The sequence below is a fragment of the Symphalangus syndactylus genome, chromosome 11 (assembly GCF_028878055.3).
Source record: "Symphalangus syndactylus isolate Jambi chromosome 11, NHGRI_mSymSyn1-v2.1_pri, whole genome shotgun sequence".
Taxonomy (NCBI): Eukaryota; Metazoa; Chordata; class Mammalia; order Primates; family Hylobatidae; genus Symphalangus; species Symphalangus syndactylus.
The window spans coordinates 83,535,519-83,557,087 of NC_072433.2; the positions used below are offsets into that span (position 1 = coordinate 83,535,519).

Genomic DNA, 21,569 nt, shown 5'->3' on the forward strand with positions numbered 1-21,569 from the left:
TCTTTTTGGATTTGTTCCACTGTTTCCTATATCCCACATCTTCATCTTTCTTGGTTTTCACCTTTACTTTGTTGACGTATGTTTGCAAGTAATTTCATCAGAGAGGCTTTGGTAAGGAGGAGGGCTAGGTGGATAATGGTCCTTTTTCTTTGTTCCTGAAAATTATTATTTTGCTTGTCCTCAGATTTGATTGCTATTTGGCCGGGGATATACTTCCTGGTTCAAATACTTTCCCCTCAGAGCACTGATGATATTGCTCCAGTGCCCTCTTGTCTTTATTCCTCAATATATGTCTAAATATCAGTTCCTTTAAATTCATCCTGCTGAGCAAATATTCAGTGGCCTTTTCAGTTTGATAGCTTATGTCTTCCTTCAGCTTTGAGATATTTTCTCCCTTTTTTCAAAAAAGTAATTTACTTTCCTCTATTTTCTCTGTTTGCTTTCTGGGACCCCAATTGGTTGAGCATTGAACTTTGTGGATTGACACTTTATGACTCTTATCTTCTCTGTCATCTGTTTCATCTTTTTGTGTTTCCATTCTATGTTCTGAGACACTTTTTATTTTACTACTTTTCTATAAATTTTTGATTTTTGCATTGGAAAAAACTTTTAACAGCTAGTTTTTATAGTGCTCTATCACATTTTTATAGATTCATGTTTTTGTTTTTAACATTATTTAAAAACTCACAAGGAGTCAAATTAGAATTGTTTTAAGTTTTCTCCTATTCTTGCATGTTTACTATATTCTCCTGGGTCAACTGCTCTTGTTTTTATCTTGATCTCTCTCTTTAATGCTATTGGTATTCCTCATATGTCTGGTAATCCTTGCTTATCAGTTCTTGTTTTAGAATAAATGTTTAAATTGATTATTCCATGTTGGGGGTATTATTTTTCTTGGCTGCTTGATAGGCAGTTTCTTTCTCCAGGTTGCTCTGCCCCGAATTGAAGGTTCTTTGTATGCAGGAAGGGTTTAGTATGCAGAATTTGCACTGGGGGATTGAGGGGCAGCCAGGGTGGGGTTGGGGAACCAGGGTTATCACTAGTAGCCTGTACTTTTTTCAGGCAGCTCATTCAGTATCTTTAGGTACTTGCGCTGGTTTTATCCTGCAGAGTGAGTGCTGGGCTTCCTTTTATTCTGCATCAGAAGTCCTGGGGTGTGTTGAGTGTGTATGAGTGGGGAAGGGAGATCAGAAAGTGTAGGTTCTTTAATGAAGGACATTGAGTGACACCCTGTCTTCACTCTCCCTGACGCTGCCTGCCCACTCTGTGCCAAGAACCTTCCACAGAGTTCCCACTGGGGAATTAGGCACCATCTTTGCTGTGGCCCCTTCTGCTGTCTCTGCTGCAGCCTCCCATACTCCATTTCACATGTCTGCAGGATTCTGTGTTCTGTTCCTTGGTATTTGTTGATTCATCTCTCTTCTTTTTGCGGTTAAGGCCTCATTCTCCTTTGAATTTCTTTATTGTCTTTTTGCGGCAACTTGTGTCCTCAGCTCACCATCTTTTAAAATTTATTTTTGGCAGTGTAATCCTTCATAGGTTTATTATTTTCATCCTTAATTTTTAACTTCAACCTTTTTTTAAATTCAGGAGTTACATGTGCGGGTTTGTTACTTGAGTATATTGCATGATGCTGAGGTTTGGATACAGATGATCCTGTCACCCAGGTACTGAGCATGGTATCTAGTAGTTTTTCAACCCTTGTCCCTTCCTTCCTCTCTCCTCTAGTAGTCCCCAGTGTCTATTGTGGCCATCTTTATGTCAATGAGTACCGAACATTGAGCTCCCACTTATAAATGACAGTATGGGGTATTTGGTTTTCTGTTCCTGTTATAATTCGCTTAGGATAATGGCCTCCAGCTGCAACCATGTTGTTTCAAATGATATGATTTCATTCTTTTTATATGGCTGCATAGTAGTCCATGGAGCTTACCATCTTGAACTAGAACTCCTTTCCCATATTTGTGCTGTGGGATGCTGGCTCCCAGTTTGCTGAGTACTTTAGCACATGCTAAAGGAAATGATTCTTGGAAAAGAGGAATGGGACTCTACAAGACTGTAAGAAATAGTACCTTCTGTATCTCAGCATAAGCAGAAAAACTACCATGGCCTGAGGCACTTTTGACTATATGTCCCAATATTAACACACTTGAGGTTACTTATATGCCAGGCATTATGCTAAGTACTTTACATATATTAATTCATTCAGTCCTAACAATAACAGTAAAAGGAAAGTACTAATAATTGTCCCCATGTTACAGTTGAGTAAGAAGATAAGTGACTTGCCTAAAAGGTTAAATGACTCATAAGTAAAATAGCCAAGATTCAAATTTCATCTCCAGAGACTAAGCTTTTAGCCTCTCTGCTACATTGCTTCCCATAATTATGTCATTAGCAAATAAACTGTGAGGATATAATAAAGATGGAGTATCAAATAATAGCTGAGATGGAGTCTCGCTCTGTCGCCAGGCTCACTGCAACCTCTGCCTCCCAGGTTCAAGCGATTCTCCTCCCTCAGTCTCCCTAGTAGCTGGGACTGCAGGCACACGCCACCACACCCAGCTAATTTTTGTATTTTTAGTAGAGATGGGGTTTCACCATGTTGGCCAGGATGGTCTCAATCTCTTGACCTCATGATTTGCCCACCTCGGCCTCCCAAAGTGCTGGGATTACAGGCGTGTGCCACTGGGCCCAGCCAGCTGATGGAATTTTTTAAAAAATAAAGATATTTTAAGAAGAGTCAAAAAACAAATATAATTTCATGGTGACAAGAGCAGCTGAATTATGAAATTCTGACTACATAATTAAAAATATTTTCAATGGAACAAAAAATGGGAAAGTGGGTAAAGAACCCAGCATATTTGTGCTACAAGTTGTCTGATAAGGCTGGAGGGCCTTTACGTAAATTATAGATGAGAAAACATATAACTAAGGGGGATATAAGGGAATAGAATGAGAATTTCAAGAGAGTTAAAGTCAAGGATTAGCTGAGGCTCACAAAAACCACTAGAGACACCAGCAGCAATTTTTATAGCTATTTTCAGAACAATAGATAGATGAAAATTATAGGTCCAATGCTTGAGAATGATGGTATCATGTTAAAAGAAAACATTGCACTTCTGCTTTTCCTCGGTCTATACCAAGAATAATGATTGTTAAGCTGACAACATGGAAAGATTAATGCATTAAGATGTCTTTACAGCCATGATAAGAGAAGATTAACAATAACTTAAATAATTTAGATGAATTCAAACTTCTAGGCCCAGACAAATCACATTTTAGGAATAAACAATCTCGCTGGGATGAACACAGAACTGTCATATCCTTTTGAGAAATTTTATAGAACGGGAAAAATTCAAAAGAATGGAGAAAGGTACATATGACCCCAATTTTCAAAAGGAAGGATGTGATAGGTTGCATTAAGTGCTTAAAATATTTGCTACTTTTTTCTGCAGGCACCTTTCAGTGGGGCCTCTTCGTATGGGATTATTATACTTCCTACCCCATCAATGTCAGACTTGGCCATGTGTCTTGCTGGGGCCAGTGGAACGTGAGGAGTGACATTCCAAGCAAGAGCTACTTCCAAACAAAACCCTTAAGAACCACTGTGTTTTTGCCATCTTTCTTCTTTCTCTGCCACAAGACCAGTGGCATATTCCAGATAGAGGCTGCTTCTTCAGCCTGGGGTCTGGAATAAATGTGACATCAATTAGAGCGGCACAATGGGTATAAATCACAATGAGAAATACATGTTTGTCTTAAGCCACTGAGATTTTTAGGGTTGTTTATTAACATAGTACATTGTAGCCTATTGTAACTCTTATAGGAGGTAGATAGTAGATTATGAAAATTACTAACTAGTAATCTTAATGTTGATTTCCAGTAAATAAAAATTAATACATGTTTAATCAGAAAATTTGAGAGCTTATGGAAAAATTTTTATTGTCAATATAGTTTAAGCATATGTCAAACTACCATTATTCCTTTCTCCTTTTTTTTTTGTTTCTGATAGCATTCTTAGAGGTCTGTGGAATGTTACAGATGCAGTGAAGTATGTTTTAAATGATGTATTTGAAAAAAATGCTTCATATTATCTTTTAATGTAAACTAATGTATATTTACTATGATATCATGCAGCATTTATTGTGACCATTTGTATTACGTCCTGCTGGGAACTGTAGAGATTTTAAATACGATACGGATGAGAATATAGGTAGGTGATTTCATAGCTGGATGAACAAGATACTGGGAGGGAAAACTTTAGGAAATAATCCTTTTGTTTTAACCTGTTGAAAAATACGTTATCAATTATTTGAATGGCAGCATTGATGTTATATTTATCAAGTTTACATATGACCCATTACATAAGATGCTCTCTGGGAAAGAGATTCAATGTGTTGTATGGCAAAATTCAAAATGACTATGATTTCTCAAAAAGATACTAAAATCAATCTGATATAATTTGTAACTTGAGGTTGTATAACTTGAATAAATGTATAACTCGAAGTTGTATTTTTAAGTAACAGTGGGATAGGAAGAAGGAGATCTGCTTGTTGGAATTCAGGCGAAGCTAGATTGTTTGGATTGGTCCAAACATCAAAATAACATCAGCAGGATGTTGCTTCTGTAAAAGTGAAAGTGACCTTAAGCTATATTAATAGATGTTTGCATCCAGATGAAGGGATTGTTATGTATTATTATGTAGTATTATGTCCAGTTCTGGATACTACTTTTTAACAGAAATATTGATAAAACCCAAGGGTTTTGGCATCAATGTATTGGATTCATTAATTTTTTAGGAAGAAGGAGGAAAAGTAGAGTTGAGCAGGTTGACCAATCATATCTAAGCCTAAGGCAGAGGACACCTGACCTGAGAAGAGAAAGACTAAAAGAGGAGCAGAGGATAAGAATTGCAGATATGACCATACCTAAAAGAAAGCATGCTAAACATTTACAGATCGAGATCTCCCTGGCTGCTTGGATACACCTGACTAGACTCCTGCTCTTTGAACCCTGTTCCCTGATGATATTAAGTTATACATACATAGATGAGACACACTGAGTAAATGCACATCAGGAAAGTACTTTGCAAACCCGCATAATCATAGGAATTATTTGAGGAGCTTTTAAAAATGCAGATACTGAGATTCACCTCAGACGTGCTGAACCATCATTTCTGGTGATGGGCCCTGGGAATCTGCATGTTCTTAAAACAGGCGATTTTAATGATTTAAGATTCTAATAATTTGTGAGCCATGGCATCTTATGATGTGATGGGTGTTGAAGAAGCAGAGGTAGAATTAGAGAACATTGGTATATCAGCGAAGGAAACACAGCTACGGCACTGGTTCCCAGATTTCAGTCTTCAAGGATAAGTACAATTCTAAAAGAAATAGAAGTTCATCAACATAGGATTGCTGATTTTTTGTTATAACAAACCTAGCAAACTATCTTTTATCCTTATAGTTTCATTTTTTAAAAAAAGAAATTAAATTTAAAAAGGGACTGGAGCAGGACATGATATAGAAAGTACAATCTTTTAGATTGAATAAACTTAGCCATATTGTTCTTATTTATTTTTCTCATTTCACCACGAACTGGTGACAATTTCTTCACATTGTGGCATCATTTGCCATATCAGCATTTGAGGGCCACAGTGTAGGGTACATGCCACTCCATTGCTGTGCAGGGCTAAGTGGCTCATAAACTGGTTTAGGGACCTAGTTCTGGCAGTGGTGAAGAGGAAAGCCTTGGAAAGAGTGCATGGGTGGTACAGTAAGATGCAGGCATACCTTGGATGATAAAAGATTTGAGAACGATTGTGGAAACCAGCTGTTTAGCTGTAGAGGAGAATACTTGTGGGGAACCCGAAAGCTATATTAAGACATGAAAGGCTTTCATATATAATAATCCTTGTTATGCCAGAGGGCAGAACTAGACCTATTCGAAGAAGTTGCTGGCAGACCCATTTCAGTTTAATATAAACAAAAGCTTTGGACAATCAGACTTTTCCAATAAAGGTTAACAAACTAGATAGAGATGTGATTACCCTCCTCCAGAAGAGCCCAACGCACTTCTGAGTCACAATTCATTAGGAATGTGGATGAAGGGATTCTGGAGTGAGTTGGAGGTTGGAATACAATCACTATTTTCTAACCCTGGCAAGGCTTAATAAGACTTTGGAAGCCTTTTAAACAAATACTGATTCCTGGACCTCAACTTAGATCTGTAGGAACAGAATCTCCATGGACAGGGCTGAGGAATCCATATGTCCAGTGAGCTCCCAGGAAATTCTGTTAAGTTGTCTGCAGCCTTGGAAAACAGACAAAGTGAACTGCAAAATCTTGAAGTATCTGTGATGACAGATTCTATAAAATTCTTAAAGAGATAGCAATTTGTTATGGCATCAATATTTGAATATCTACTCAATATAAAATTTTATTATTGGTTACTTACAAGTTATATTTGAAACAATCAGTTATCTGAACATCAACACAAACCAAAAGCATTTGATTGTTGTGAAACAAGGTTTACTTTGAGCTTGATAGAGGAATTAGCCCTAAATAATGAAAAGGAGTCATGACCGAATTATAAAATACGGATGTGCAAATTGCCAAAGAGATAACATGTTCATGCCAAAATTTTTTATTTACAAGATCAGCAACTCATTCTTTCCAGTCTCAAATCACATATTAGTTTAATATGGCATTAAATACAGGCATTTAATGCGGCATTAAATTCCCTTGAAAGATCATTTTTATTGGGTCCTTTGTTATTTTGAAATGATTTTTCATTTTCATGAATTTTCATTCTGTTACATTCAATAGTCAGAGTGACTATTCTAGTAATTGAATAGGGCAGAATGGAAGCATAGCCCCATAGTCCTCTGATAGACTGGTTTTCAGAGTCTGCAGTTTTGAACTGGACAGTTATCTCTATTAAGTTTCTATCCCAAACTCTGTGTAGATTGTCTGAAAGATTTTCAACCATTAATGGAAGGCTGGGATCTGAATTACAGGCATAAGAAACTAGACAGAAGCCATCAATCAATTGAATATCTAGATCATTGCTTAACATTGTTTGAATTTCTAACCACAGAGAAAAATTTTCCTAATACCCTTTCAGCCATTCAACCCTTTCGAAGTATATTCTCATAAACACATTTTTCTTTTCTTCTTTTTGCATCTGGGTTCTGTTTGCTTATTATTTATTTACTTATTCAACAGATACCTAATGGGAGCTTACTTTATGCCAGGCACAAAATACTAAGTGCTGAGTAAATAAGATCCCTGTTCTCATGTATGTTCTAATAAGGGGAAAATGATAATAAACTTGCAGATAAATACATAAGAATTTTAGTTAGTGACAGATTATTGGGGGATCCTTTTATAGATGGGGTAGTTTGAAAAAGGTAGTAATACTTGAGCCAGGACTTGAGCGCTGTGAGCAGCTATGAGGAAGAAATAGCCAGTGCAAAGGCCCTGCGGCAGGAACCAGCTGGGGAATGAAAGGACAGTGTAGCACCATTATAATAAAAAAGTGGGGATACAAGATGAGGTCGAAAAGAAGGCAAGGGCCAGGTAACGCAGGGTCCTACAGGTCATGGTAGAAATTTGAATTTCTTCTAAATGTGATATATCTAATCAGGGAGCAAAATACCTTTTTATCTTATAAAAATAACTCAGGCTCTGTGTAGAGAATCGAGCATGGTCAGGTAAGAGTGGAGTGAGGAAGAGCAGCTAGCAAGCTGTTACATTAGTTCAGTCTAGGGATGATGACTGCTTGTTAGAGTAATGCTTTTGACTGAAGGAATGATATGAAAACCATGCATATGCCTTTTAACAGACATTCTCAATTAAGAAGGCCACAACTATGACTCTTACAAAATGATTCTTGAACTTGTATTTTTTGGCCTTTATGTTCACATGTTCAGCACTTTCATTAGTTTCATTTCTCCCTGCTGTTAGGCCACTGCCTCCTTCAGCTGAGAAACACCGGGTTAGGTGATAGGTCAGGGCAACTTATTTTTTATCAGGCTAGAGGCATCTGTCCCAGTTCAAATCCAGAGACCAACCCTTACTTGTTTCTGCCATTCCCTTATATTTTCCCACAGCCTTCTCTTTCTCAGTTTCTCCTGCTTAATTTTCTGTCCCAAGTGGAACGCAGGCTCCCAACTTCTCCCCTACTCAGCTGTCTACTCTGAAAAACACCCAGATGTCAGTTTTCATGCTGCTTTTCTGAGGGGTTTATTTTTGTCGTAGAGGAATACAGAGATGAATACAAATTTTAAAAACTGTAGAAAACTCCTCAAGTTATTTTACCCAAGGAAGGGAAAGTGGGGAAGTCACTCTCCTTTTCATTAAACCTTAAGTACAGCTGGAAGGGGTTGGACAGATTTTCAACACTTCTTTTTTTAAAAGGGAAGTCATATGTTGACATGACTGTTGACAAGAATATAATACAACCTAACATTTACCGAGCCATTGCTATGTGCCAAGCATTGTTGTAGGTATCTTCAAACTGAGGCATGTCCTATTGCTACCCCCTTCACAAATGAGAAAACTGAGGCACAGGGACATTAAGTAATTGGCTCCAGGTTAGGGGCCAACCTAGACATTTTTTGGTGTGTGTGTGACAGAGTCTTGCTCTGTCACCCAGGCTGGAGTACAATGGCGGGATCATGGCTCACTGCAGCCTCAACCTTCTGGGCTCAAGGGATCCTCTCATCTCAGCCTCTCAAGCAGCTGGGACCACAGGTGTGCACCACCACACTTGGCTAATTTTTGTATTTTTTGTAGAGATGGGGTCTCACTATATTGCCCAGGCAGTATAGTGTCAAAACTCCTGAGCTCGAGCTGTCAGCCTGCCTTGGCCTCCCAATGTGTTGTGATTATAGGTGTGAATCACCACGCTGGCCCAACCTAGAAATTAAACAGGTTTTTCCCTTCTCTAGGCAGTGCTGCCACTCCAGGTGAGATGACTTGGCAATCTGTAGAGAAGGCGGCCTTTGCAGAGATGGGCTGATGAGGGGCTGGTCACACATCCTGCCTCCCAGGCCCTCCTCCTGTCTCTGTCCCCTCCATGCTCAATCTGGTTTTACCTGTGGACTTCATTTAGTGCACCTCTCGCTTAGGCCGTTTTTGGTAAGTATCTCTATAAGTGAATAGTTGCAAAAATTAAAAGAAATATGCCCTTTCCCTTTGCCCCTCCCTTTGTCAGTGAATTTCTGACTTAGGCTGTCTCATACTTATTTGCTTTAATAGCTGCTGTCTGCTTCTCTGTGGATACTTACATTGTTTCTGAAGTGGGGACCAGGAAAGCAGTGCTCCCCAAGCTGTGGGGAGATAAGGCCTTCCTCCACGTGGCTGTCCTCCTCCTTGTGTGCTGGGCACATTCATTTATCAGCCTGTCCTTCTCACAGGTATCCTCTTGGTCACAGCAGGCTCCAGGAGATTACTTGTCTCACTACTGAATTTTCTTTATATGATTTTTTTCTAAGTATGTATGAAATTATAGTCTTGAACTTTCCTTTTTCATACACAAACTAATCATTATGAAGCCCAATAATGATCCCTGAGGGAAAAACCACATGGAGCAAAAGGGTTCAGACGTGGAGTGAGGGTGTTTGACAAGACATCGTTCCCGGACCTGTGGATACAATTCTCTCCAGGGGTCAGTAAACTACATTTTTATGACTTGAATTTGTTTTTCAGGATATTACATCATAGTTTCCCCAAAGCACAATTGTGTGCTGTCATGTCCATTTTTCATGTTCCACATCATTCCTAGACTTAAAATTGTAAGCTTTGAGCATCATGTCTTACTGGTCTTATGACTTAAACACAGAAGAGGTGAAGGTTTAAAGAAAAACCAGACATACTCCATGAACCAAAGGGACTGGTTTTCTATAATCTCTTTGATAAAAACCCTTTGACCTTATTCTCATGGGTTATGTGACTATGGGGTGGTCAACTTGATTATTTTCCCTTTAGTATATTAAAAGAGTGTGTAGGAGAGATTCTCTTTAAATTTGAGATTTAAGTATGATTTCTCTCACAAGATAGAAGATGGATATATCTCATCATTTCATTTTTGAGAAAGAAAGGCTTTAGTGTTCATTGTTTAAGTTAAAGCAGTCCTGTTCTTGGGCCAAGAACAAAAGAAAAGAACAAAGGAAAGGACTGGAAACATTTACTTCTCAAAAAAGGATGAGAAATCTTACTTTCTGTCTTCTAGTAAAAATCTGTTCTTCAGAAAGATTCGACCAATCTTTACAGAGGAATCTCCCAATTCTTGATGTATCTATTTTTTTGGTCTGTTTGCTTCTATTTAAAATACATAATGAATTTTGTTCCAGAAAAAAAATTTAAGGCCACATATTATACAATAAGAAAATAAATTTAAAAATAAGTAATTGAGAACATTAGGATGACTTTAAATAGTCAGAGTTTTGGTTTTCAGAGAAAAGGGGAAATAACTGTATTTTGTTGTTGTTAGAAAACTCTTATTTTACCTTGAAATCTTAGCAGAGCAGGGATGGGATGGGGTCACTAACTCCACCTACAGCAGACCAACCTTTCAACACATGTTAATAATTTTATGGTGAAAATATTTTTCTCTCTCAGCTTGTTTGAGCATTTAGTACAGTTTACTATTCTAGCTTTAGTTCTCTGGTAGCCTTCTCTTTGGTTACTTATTAACCTCCCTTTAAAGTACAACTTAGTCTAGAAAGGTACAAAGTTCAGTTACTGTTACTATTGTTCTTGATTATGATAATAAATAAGGCCACTGTATAACTTGAAATGCCTTCTGAAACATAATATTTGTAGATAAAACAGCTAGCCTGGGGGGCACCGGCTCTGAACAGCAGCTTTCTCAGAGGTAACCCTGCAGTAACAGGACAAAGCTGCCCATGTGAATGGGAAGTTTGCATGATACCTGTGCCCCAAATCGCCCATATGCTTCACTCCCATCTTCTACCTTCTCCTTTCTCTATGATTATCCTTGTAAGGATAGGATGTCAAAGGAGATCAAATATTGCCCCAGGGGAATCCAGAAGGAAGAAAGTAGTAGATGTCCTCCTCTCCATAGATACGTCTATTTTGAAATTCATTGAAGATGATGATTGCTCAGAATCCAGAATTCAAACCGAAAAAGGGGGAAGTCAGTTTTCCCTCATTTGGAGTAGTGGAAAAAGTTACCCTAGAACACTAGAGTAAGTTTCTAGATGCTATATCTGCCAACCAGAAAGAGACTGTGTCCCTTACTTGCCTTCCCAGAACCTAGAACAGTACCTGGAACATCATATGTGTTCAATAAACAGATAATGAGTGCAATGGGAGCTCTAAGGTACTTTTTAGATACAGGATATCCTTTAATTCCTACCTATTAATTGATTGAACACAAATAAGCTCCTGCTTCTTATTATACTGTGTTGATCAAGGATGCTCAACTCTGGAATCTAATTGCCTGCATTCAAAACATGTCTTCCTCACTTACTAGCTGTATAATATGGGGAAATTGCTTAGTTCCTCTGTGGCTTAGTTTCCTCACTGTAAAGGGGTTGTTAGGAGAAGTAAATGACATATTACATGCTTAGCACAGCACTAGACACCCTTAGCCTAATAAATGTTGGCCAGCAGCCACAGTATGTTAGCCCCAGCTTAAGTCTGATCTACTATAAAACTATAAAGGAAGGTTCTTTTTGGCTAGAAATAATAGGAACTTAAGGGAGTTAAACAGATTCACATCTACGTGTGGCTTTTCAAGTCATGTAATAATAAAAGAGCATTGAAAAGGACTGCTTTCCAGAGAAAAGTAGGCAGATATCAAAAGTATTTTTGAGTCAGGAATAAATGTTGGTGAATTAGTCTCTTCAAAGAGATGTTTAGAATTATCTGCAATAAAATGAATTATTTTCCTACTATAATAAAAAATAAAAATAATTTTAAAAGCTCTATGAGATTTCACTTTGAAGTTATTTTTCTTTAACAAACATGCCATTCACTCAACAACTATTTATTTAGCAACTATATGTTAAGTGTTGTGTTTGGTGCTAGTGCAGGAAAACGAAAAAGGAATAGAGCCTGTTTCTAGTGAGTTTAGAGAATAAATATTTAGCTAAATAGTACTCTCCAAAATAGTTATCCTAGGATCCTGCACATTAATTCCATTAATTGCTGCTGTTGCTCGACACTTTCAAACAACTCTTGGGCAATGCCTTCAGAATCAGCGCACGAGCCACACAGAAACAGCAATGGCCACTTTACTTTTTGAAAGGACCAATATTCAATGGATATTAAGAACCCATATTCTCCTTTATTGGTTGGTAAATGCCACAGCTCAGAAACTCCAAAGTGTCCACTCATCCCCACTCCTACATTTTTCCCTATGGGACCACCTAGAACATTTCAAACACCTCGTAATCCAGCTACTGTAGAGTTAATACATGGATCTGGGTTAGGGTCCTCCAGTTCCCTGCTCCAATACCACCAGTTCTGACTGCTGTGTGTTCGGCCTTAGCTATTGTTGAATATGTTGAATACTACCCCTAATATAAAGTGTCACAGTGCATCCCCCAATCTACTGTACTGTTCGTTCTCCTTGATGCCCCCAGGGCCCCATCTCCTACGGTAGGTTGTTTTTAATTATTGATGACTTTAAGGGGCAAAGTTTGGCTACCTTTTGAGATATTTGTTTAAAATAAGATGAAATAGCCTAAAGGCAGTTCCAAAAGAGAGGTCCTAAAATTGTTCTGAGCAAAGGGAAATGTCACTGAAACTAGTCTGAGGTCTCCCAAGGTGACTACGTAGAGGGGATGACATTCATTTTGTATGTAAATGCTGGTGCTTTTATGAATACAACCAATGATATCAGGCTAATTACTTTATCTTGCATATTAGATGAATGTCTAATTTTAGAAGAGTTGTATTTTAAAGTCACAAAATCTTCACTTAGGAGCATTCTTAAAACCTAATACATTTTTTTCCAGTCAATATGATATTATTAACATATAAGGGGTAGGATAGGCATATTTATCCCAGTAGCATTTTGGAATTCCTAATACCTAGATATAAAAATAAAATAACAATGAATATTTTTTCCAGTGACATTATGATTCAGAATTATTCAACATTATATAAAATATGACATAATTGTGGAGGAAAGAGTTTTTCTCATGGGAAATGTAAATTCAGAAGGGAGTTTAATAGGTTATGCTTATTTTTAATAGGATGACTTGTATGAGAGGATTTATTTAATTTTGCTTTGTTATAAGACAGAAAACAAAAATACAAATTAGCAAAACAAAACAAAACTTTCTGAAGACAAAACTATTACTGATCGGTGGGACAGTTTTTGAAAGGCATGAATATCTGGTATTTGTGCAAAAGACAGCAATGACTTTAGGTCGCATTGGCTGGAAAGTTGATAAATGGTGCTTAACCGAAAGTGTTACTCATTCAGCTGCTAAATCAGTGGTATGAAAATTAGATCTTTTTCCGTAATGATAGTGAATACAGTAGATAGCATTAATTCCTCCTATAATATTGACTATTGAACTGAGAAGTATTTGTTGAATGAATGAGTGCATAGTTTATCATTATTAAGAATTATATATCTTTTTGAATCCTTTCTTAGGACTTCATCTATTTTAAAGATAATAATTTTCATTGATTTTTCTTGCAAAAATAATTACAAGTTCATATAAAATTTCTACAACTGAGATAAGCAAAAAGATTACTCACAGTTCCCACCATCTGTAAATAATCACCTTAGCATCTTTGTGTGTGTCTTGACATCTGTTTTCTGTTTTTTTAGGTGTAGGTGTATATGTGACTGTGTTTGATTTACAAAAAAAGATCACATTATGCACAACCTTTTTTTTTACGTAATATATCGTGATCATCTTTCCACATATGCCCTTAAATAGTCTTCTACAGCATTATGTTTAGCGACTGCATTGTTTCACCAGTCTTCTGTTATTGGGCATTTAGGTTGCTTTTAATCTTTTCATTATTATGGTGTAGAGACTTTTAGCTATTCCAAGAAGTTTTTTTTTTGGTTTTTTGTAGAATTATTTCCTTGGACAGCTTAGTTAAGTCTGTGGATCCCTTCTCAGAATAATGTGTTCTTTTTCATAAAAAATACAGGGTTACAAAGGACACAAACTATATTGAAAGGTTTACCAAAATATTTTTTAAATTTGTGACATATGTGTTTATTTATAAACATTTGATCTAGTGGCACATCTAATTTTAACTAGTGATGAGCATAAATGAATTTTGATATACCTGAAACAATTAAAATGCAATATAAAAGTAGCTGCTGTTCTGTTTATTTCATTGTGATTTACTGCTTACATTAATAATAGAAGAAAATGCTAAATTTCAGTTAGAGGTTAATTAAAATAAATATATGCAATATTTTTCCTGTCTAAACTCGTGGATCACTTGATTTTATCCGCAAATCCTCATAGCCACATACCTCAGATTAAGAACCTCTGTGAATATATCAGATGAACTTGGAAGCATTTAATAATAATGATAATAAGGGAGAAGTACCTATGTTCCCCAAAGATGTGCAATACGGACTTTAAAAAGTTGGTACTAAACTTGGTGAAACTGATGGAGGTTGAGAAAACATAATCTGTAACACAAATAGACCGGGCTGATGAGTAATGGTAGAAGAAACCTAGGAGGAGTTGTGGGAAGCTAATTATGAGTAGGGTTTCGAAGGAATGGAACAGCAGAGAAAAACCCTGCTATTTCAGGCTTCTAATGAAAAGACATTGTGTTATTGAAAAGGGGAGAGTGATCTTTTCTCTTAACTTAGTAAAACCCAAATGTCCCAGTCTCAACAACCAATGACTGCCATGTATTTTCTTATTTCCTCTTAATACCCAAGTGATATGAACCCTAGTCTCGCAGACCAGCCTGATTGTAGGAAACTGGCCCCTTCTCTCATAGGTTCAATCCGCTTTCCAGCACCAAGTGGGTGCTGGTTTGAGTGTGTGCAGGATAGAGCAGCTGTTTCCTGATGTTTTATTTAGGCTTTCTACGAAGCTACCACACAGCTATCTCTGTTGTAATGACCTTTGTGAGGTCTCTACACTGATGCACAAAGTTGATTTTACCATCTCTATGACTCTTGGGTAAGGAGGACAGGGGTTCTCTTTGTATACTTAGCTACTTTGTCCAAAGTGAAAACTAGGTCCTCTCCTAATTCCACACAGTAGAAACCAGGCTACAAGTTCCCTCAAAACTTCGTGGAGCATGGAGTGTGGGCAGGGGTAATGCTGGGAAGTACCACACAGAATAGATGACATCCAGGACATCCTCTAGCTCTGTCCCAGGGTTGCTAAAGGGACTGCCCACCCTCTAGCTCAGTCTGGGAGTGTTTAAATCCTCCCAGAGGCCCACAGAAAGAAGTGAGTTTTCCTTCTCCAGTGAAAGTCCCCCTGCCCCTGCCCCCAGAATCTGTATATTTTCAGTTCAGGCTTCTCCTAGGATTGACAGTGGGAATACCATATCGGGAAGACTCCAGCTGTACCTATAGAGGTTGGCCTATGATCTTCAGGGCTACACATAATTTGCATCAGAATTTATTAGTCCAGCATCTATATATTCTGGATTATTTAGTCCTAAATAACATCACGAGTATGAATTCCAAAGTTCAGCCTGTTTCTTTTTTCCATTTCCTTTCCAGTATGTGGTAAAGCTTATATCTGCACATCCTTTTTATAGTCTTCAAATTCAAGTCTTCTCAAACAACTGATGTGACAAGGACAAATACGCCATCTCTTTTGTTCATTTTCTAATTCAATGGTTTGTTTTTTCACTCTTGAGTTTTAAGAGTTCTTTATACATTCTAGATACTAGCCCTTTGTTATATATGTGGTTTGCAAGTATTTTCTCCCCAGTCTGTAGCTTGTCTTTTCAGCCTTTTTATGGTCTTTTGCAGAGCAAACATTTTCATTTTGATGAAGCCCACTTTATCAATTTTTCCTTTTATGAATCGTGCCTCTGGTGTCAAGTCTAAGAACTCTTCTTTAAAACTTTTATTTCAGGTTCAGGGTACATTTGCAAGTTTGTTCTATAAATAAATTGTGTGTTATGGGGGGGTAGTGTACATATGATTTCATCACTTAGGTAATAAGCATAGTACCTGATAGGCAGTTTTTCAATCTTCACCCTTCTCCCACCCTGCACAAGTAGGCCTCCGTGTCTCTTGTTCCCTTGTTTGTGTCCGTGTTTACTCAATGTTTAGCTCCCACTTATAAGTGAGAACATTTGGTGTTCGGTTTTCTGTTACTGTGTTAGTTCATTTAGGAAAATGGTCTCCTGCTCCATACATGTTGCTGCAAAGGACATGATCTCATTCTGTTTTTATGGCTGTGTAGTATTCTGTGGTATATATGTACCACATTTTCTTTATCCAGCCTATGACTGATATTATGACTGATAGGCATTTAGGTTGATTACATGTCTTTGCTATTGTGAATAGCACTTTGAAAAACATACATGTGCATATGTCTTTATAGTAGAATGATTTATATTCTTTTGGGTATGTACCCAATAATGAGATTGCTGGGTCAAATGGTAGCTCTATTTTTAAGTACTTTGAGAAATCACCAAACTGCTTGAAATTAGTGGCTGAACTAATTTACAACAGTGTATAAGTGCTCCCTTTTCTCTGCAGCCTTGCCATTATCTGCTATTTTTTTTTTTTTTTTTTACATTTTAATAGCCATTCTGAATGGTGTCACATAGTATCTCATTGTGGTTTTAATTTGCATTTTTCTAATGATTAGGAGTGTTGAGAGTTTTTTGAATGCTTTGTGGCTATGTATATATCTTCTTTTGAAATGTGTTTATGTCTTTTGCCCCCTTTTGAATGGTGTTATTTGTTTTTAGATTGTTAGGTACCTTATCGATTATAGATAGTAGACTTTGTCAGATGCATAGTGTGCAAATATTTTCTCCTGTTGTGTAAGTTGTCTATTTACTCTGTTGATAGTGTCTTTTGCTGTTCAGAAGCTCTTTAGTTTAATTAGGTCCCCCTTGTCAATTTTTGTTTTTCTTACAATTGCTTTTGGCATCTTCATCATAAAATCTCTGCCAAGGCCTATGTCTAGAATGGTATTTCCTAGGTTTTCTCCTGGGATATTTATAATTTTTGGTTTTATATTTAAGTCTTTAATCCTTCTTGAGTTGATTTTTGTATATGGTATAAGAAAGGGCTCCAGTTTCAATCTTCTGCATATGGCTAGCCAGTTCTCCCAGAACAGTTTATATAATAGGCAATTCTTTCCCCATTGTTAATTTCTGTCAGTTGTGTCAAAGATCAGGTGGTTGTAGGTGTGCGGCTTTATTCCTGGGCTCTCTATTTTGGTCCTTTGGTCTATATGTCTAATTTTGTACCAGTATCATGCTGCTTTAATTACTGTAGTCTTGTGGTACAGTTTGAAGACAGATAATGTGATGCCTCCAGCTTGTTCTTTTTGCTTAGGATTGTCGTGGCTATTTGGGCTGTTCATATTGGTTCTATATGAAGCTTAAAATAGTTTTTTCTAATTCTGTGAAAAATGTCATTGGTAGTTTGATAGGAATAGCATTGAATCTGTAAATTGCTGTGGGCAGTATGGCCATTTTAACAATATTGATTCTTCCTATCCATGAGCATGGAATATTTTTCTATTTATTTGTGTCATCTCTGACTTCTTTGAGCAGTGTTTTGTAGTTCTTCTTGTAGAGATCTTTCATCTCCATGGTGAGCTTCATTCCTAGGTATTGTATTTTTTTGTGGCTATTGTGAATAGGATCACATTCTTGGTTTGGCCCTCAGCTTGCACATTATTACTGAATAGAAATGCTACTGATTTTTACACATTGATTTTGTATCCTGAAACTTTGCTGAAGTTGTTTATCAGATTTAGGAGCTTTTGGGCAGAGACTATAGGATTTTCTCAGTATAGAATCATATCATTTGCAAACAGAGATAGTTTGACTTCGTCTCTTCCTATTTGGATGCCTTTTATTTCTTTCTCTTGCCTGATAACTCTGGCTAAGATTTCCTGTACTGTGTTGAATAGGAGTGGTGAAAGGGGGCATTTTTGTCTTGTTCTAGTTCTCAAGGGGAATACTTCCAGCTTTTGCCCATTCAGTAGGATGTTGGCTGTGAGTTTGTCATAGATAGCCCTTATTATTTTGAAATATGTTTCTTCCATGCCTGGTTTGTTGCAAGTTTTTAACATGAAGTGATGCTGAATTTTATTGACTGCCTTTTCTGCATCTATTGAGATGATCATGTGGTTTTTGTTTTTCATTCTGTTTATGTGATGAATCACATTAGTTTGTGTATGTCGCACCAATCTTGCATTCCAGGGATAAAGCCTACTTGATGGCAGTGTGTTAGTTTTTTGATGTACTGCTGGATTTGGTTTGCTATTATTTTGTTGAGGATTTTTGCATCTACATTCATCATGGATATTGGCCTGAAGCTTTTGTTGATGTTGTGTCTCTGCCAGGTTTTGGTATCAGGATAATGCTGGCTTTATAGAATGAGTTGGGGAGGAGTGCCTCCTTTTCAACTTTTTGGAAGAGTTTAAGTAGAAATGGTACCAGCTCTTCTTTATGTGTCTAGTAGAATTCAGTGTGAATCCATCTGGTTCTGGGCTTTTTCTGGTTGTTAGGCTTTTTATTAGGGATTCAATTTTGGAACTCATTATTGGTCTGTTCCGGGTTTGAATTGCTTCCTGGTTCAGTTTGGGAAGTTGTATGTTTTCATGAATTTATCTATTTCTTGCAGGTTTTCTAGTTTGTATGTAGGTTTTCTAGTTTGTGTGCATACATGTGTTCATAATAGCCTCTGATTTTTTTTTTTTTTTTTGTATTTCCATGGGCTCAGTGGTAATGTCCCCTTTGTCATTTCTGATTGTGTTTATTTGGATCTTCTTTTTTTTCTTAGTCCAGCTAGCAGTAAATATATCTTATTTATCCTTTCAAATAGCCAACTTATGGTTTTATTGATCTTTTGTATGCTTTTCTGCATCTTAATTTCTTTCAGTTCAGTTCTGATTTGATTATTTCTTGTTCTGTTAGCTTTAGGATTGATTTGCTCTTGTTTTTCTAGTTCCTCAAGGTGTGATGTTAGGTTGTTAATATGAATGAGATCTTTTTAACTTTTCAGTGTGGGTGTTTGATGCTATAAACTTTCCTCTTAATACTGCTTTAACTGTGTCCCAGTGATTCTGGTATGCTATATCTTTGTTCTCATTAATTTCAGAGAATTTCCTGATTTTTGCTTTAATTTCATTGTTTACCCAGAAATCATTCCAGAGAAGCCTGTTTAATTTCCATGTAATTGTATGGTTTTGAGTAATCTTCTTGGTACTGTTTTCCATTTTTATTGCACTATGGTCTGAGAGTGTGTTTGGTATGATTTTTTTTTTAATTTGCTGAAAATTGTTTTATAGCTGATTATATGGTCAATTTTAGAGTATGCGACATGTGCAGATGAGAAGAATGTATGTTCTGCTATTTTGGGGTATGGAGTTCTGTAGACATCTGTTAGGTCTATTTGGTTACATGTTGAGTTCAGGTCCTGAATATCTTTGTTAGTTTTCTGCCTTAATGATTTGTTTATTACTGTTGGTGGGATGTTGACATCTCCTATTATTATTGTATTGTTATCTATGTCTCTTCACAGGTCTCTAACAACTTGTTTTATGAATCTGGGTGCTCCTGTGTTGGGTGCATATATATTTAGGGTAATTAGGTCTTTCTGTTGAATTGAACCTCTTACCATTATGCAATGCCTTTGTCTCTTCTGATTTTTGTTGGTTTAAAGTCTGTTTTGTCTGAAATTAGAATAGGAGCCCCTCCCTTTTTCTTCTGTTTTCCATTTGCTTGGTAGATTTTTTTCCATCTGTTTACTTTGAGCTTATTGTGTCATTGTATGTGAGTTGGGTCTCTTGAAGACAAGATACAGTTAGGTCTTACTTCTGTATCCAACTTGCCACTCAGTGCTTTTTAATTGCGCATTTAGTAGATTTACCTTCAAGATTAATATTGATATGTGCAGATTTGATCCTGTCATCATGTTGTTAGCTGGTTATTATGAAGACTTGATTGTGTAGTTGCTTTATAGTGTCAATGGTCTATGTAATTAAGTGTGTTTTTGTGGTGGCCAGTAAGTCTTTTATTTCCATATTTAGCACTCCCTTAAGGACTTCTTGTAAGGCAGGTCTGGTGATAATTAATTCCCTTAGCATTTGCTTTTCTGAAAAGAATCTTATTTCTCCTTTACATATGAAGTTTAGTCTGGCTGGATATGAAATTTTTTATTGGAGTTTCTTTTCTTTAAGAATATTGAATATAACCGCACCTCCCCCCCCACCCCACCCAGTCTCTTCTGGCATGAAGGATTTCTGCTGAAAAGTCCACTATTAGCCTGTAAAATTTCCCTTTGTAGGTGACCTTCCCCTTCTGTCTTCCTTTATATTTTTCCTTTTGTGTCAATCTTGGAAAATCTGAAGACTATGTGTCTTGGGGGTGGTCATCTTATACAGTATCTTACAGGCATTTTCTGCATTTTCTGAATTTGAATGTTGGCTTCTGTAGTGAGGTTGGGGAAATTTTCATGGATGATATGCTCAAATATGTTTCCAAGTTGCTTGTTTTCTCTCTCTCTTTCAGGGATGCCAATGAGTCATAGATTTGGTCTATTTATGTAATCCCATAATTCTCGGAGGTTTTTTTTTCATTAAGATATTGTCTTTTCTTTATGTTTGTCTGACTGAGTCAGTTCAGAGCACCAGTCTTTGAATTCTAAGAGTCATTCCTCAGCTGGGTCTATTTTGAAAATATGGAACGCCTCATGAATATGTGTGTCATCCTTGTTCAGGGGCCATGCTAATCTTCTCTGTATCATGCCAGTTTTAGTATATGTGCTGTCAAAGAGAGCACAAATCTAAGAATTCTTTGCCTGCACCTCAATCCCAAAATTTTTATCCAATTTTTTTCTAACATAGAATGCAAAACAGTTTTGCAAATTACACTTAAGTCTGCAATCCATTTTGGGTTAATTTTTATGTGTAATAAAATGTGAGGTGTATGATGAGGTTCATATTTATTTGTTTTCCTATAGACGTGCAATTGCTCCAGCGCCATATATTGAAAAGGCTGTTCTTCCTCCATTGAATTGCTTGTGCACTTTCATCAAAAGTCAGTTAGGCATATTTGTTTAGCTCTATTTCTGGGTTTTCTGTTCAGTTCCACTGATACATGTGTCTGCCCTTCTACCAATATTATACAATTTTGATTACTATAGCTACATAATAAGTCTTGAAATTAAATAGACTGATTTCTTTCACTTGATTAAAAAATTTAAGGCTATTTTTCTTCCTTTACTTTTTTACATAAATGTTAGAAAAAAAGATGTTGCCCATATCTACAAAAATTCTGCCTGGGATTTTGAAAGGAATTGGATTAAATCTATATATCGATTTAGGGAGAATTAATATCTTTAATATGTTGAGTCTACCAGTCATTAAATGCAGCCTGTTTCTC

General features: G+C 36.8%; 1 non-coding gene across 1 annotated transcript; it reads right to left on the reverse strand.

The window, feature by feature from the left end:
- Positions 1-20,859: 20,859 nt before the first annotated feature.
- Positions 20,860-20,966, reverse strand: LOC129457982 (U6 spliceosomal RNA). The gene has a single exon (XR_008649497.1). It is a non-coding gene; the product is annotated as a U6 spliceosomal RNA (small nuclear RNA).
- Between the last annotated feature and the right edge of the window lie 603 nt (positions 20,967-21,569).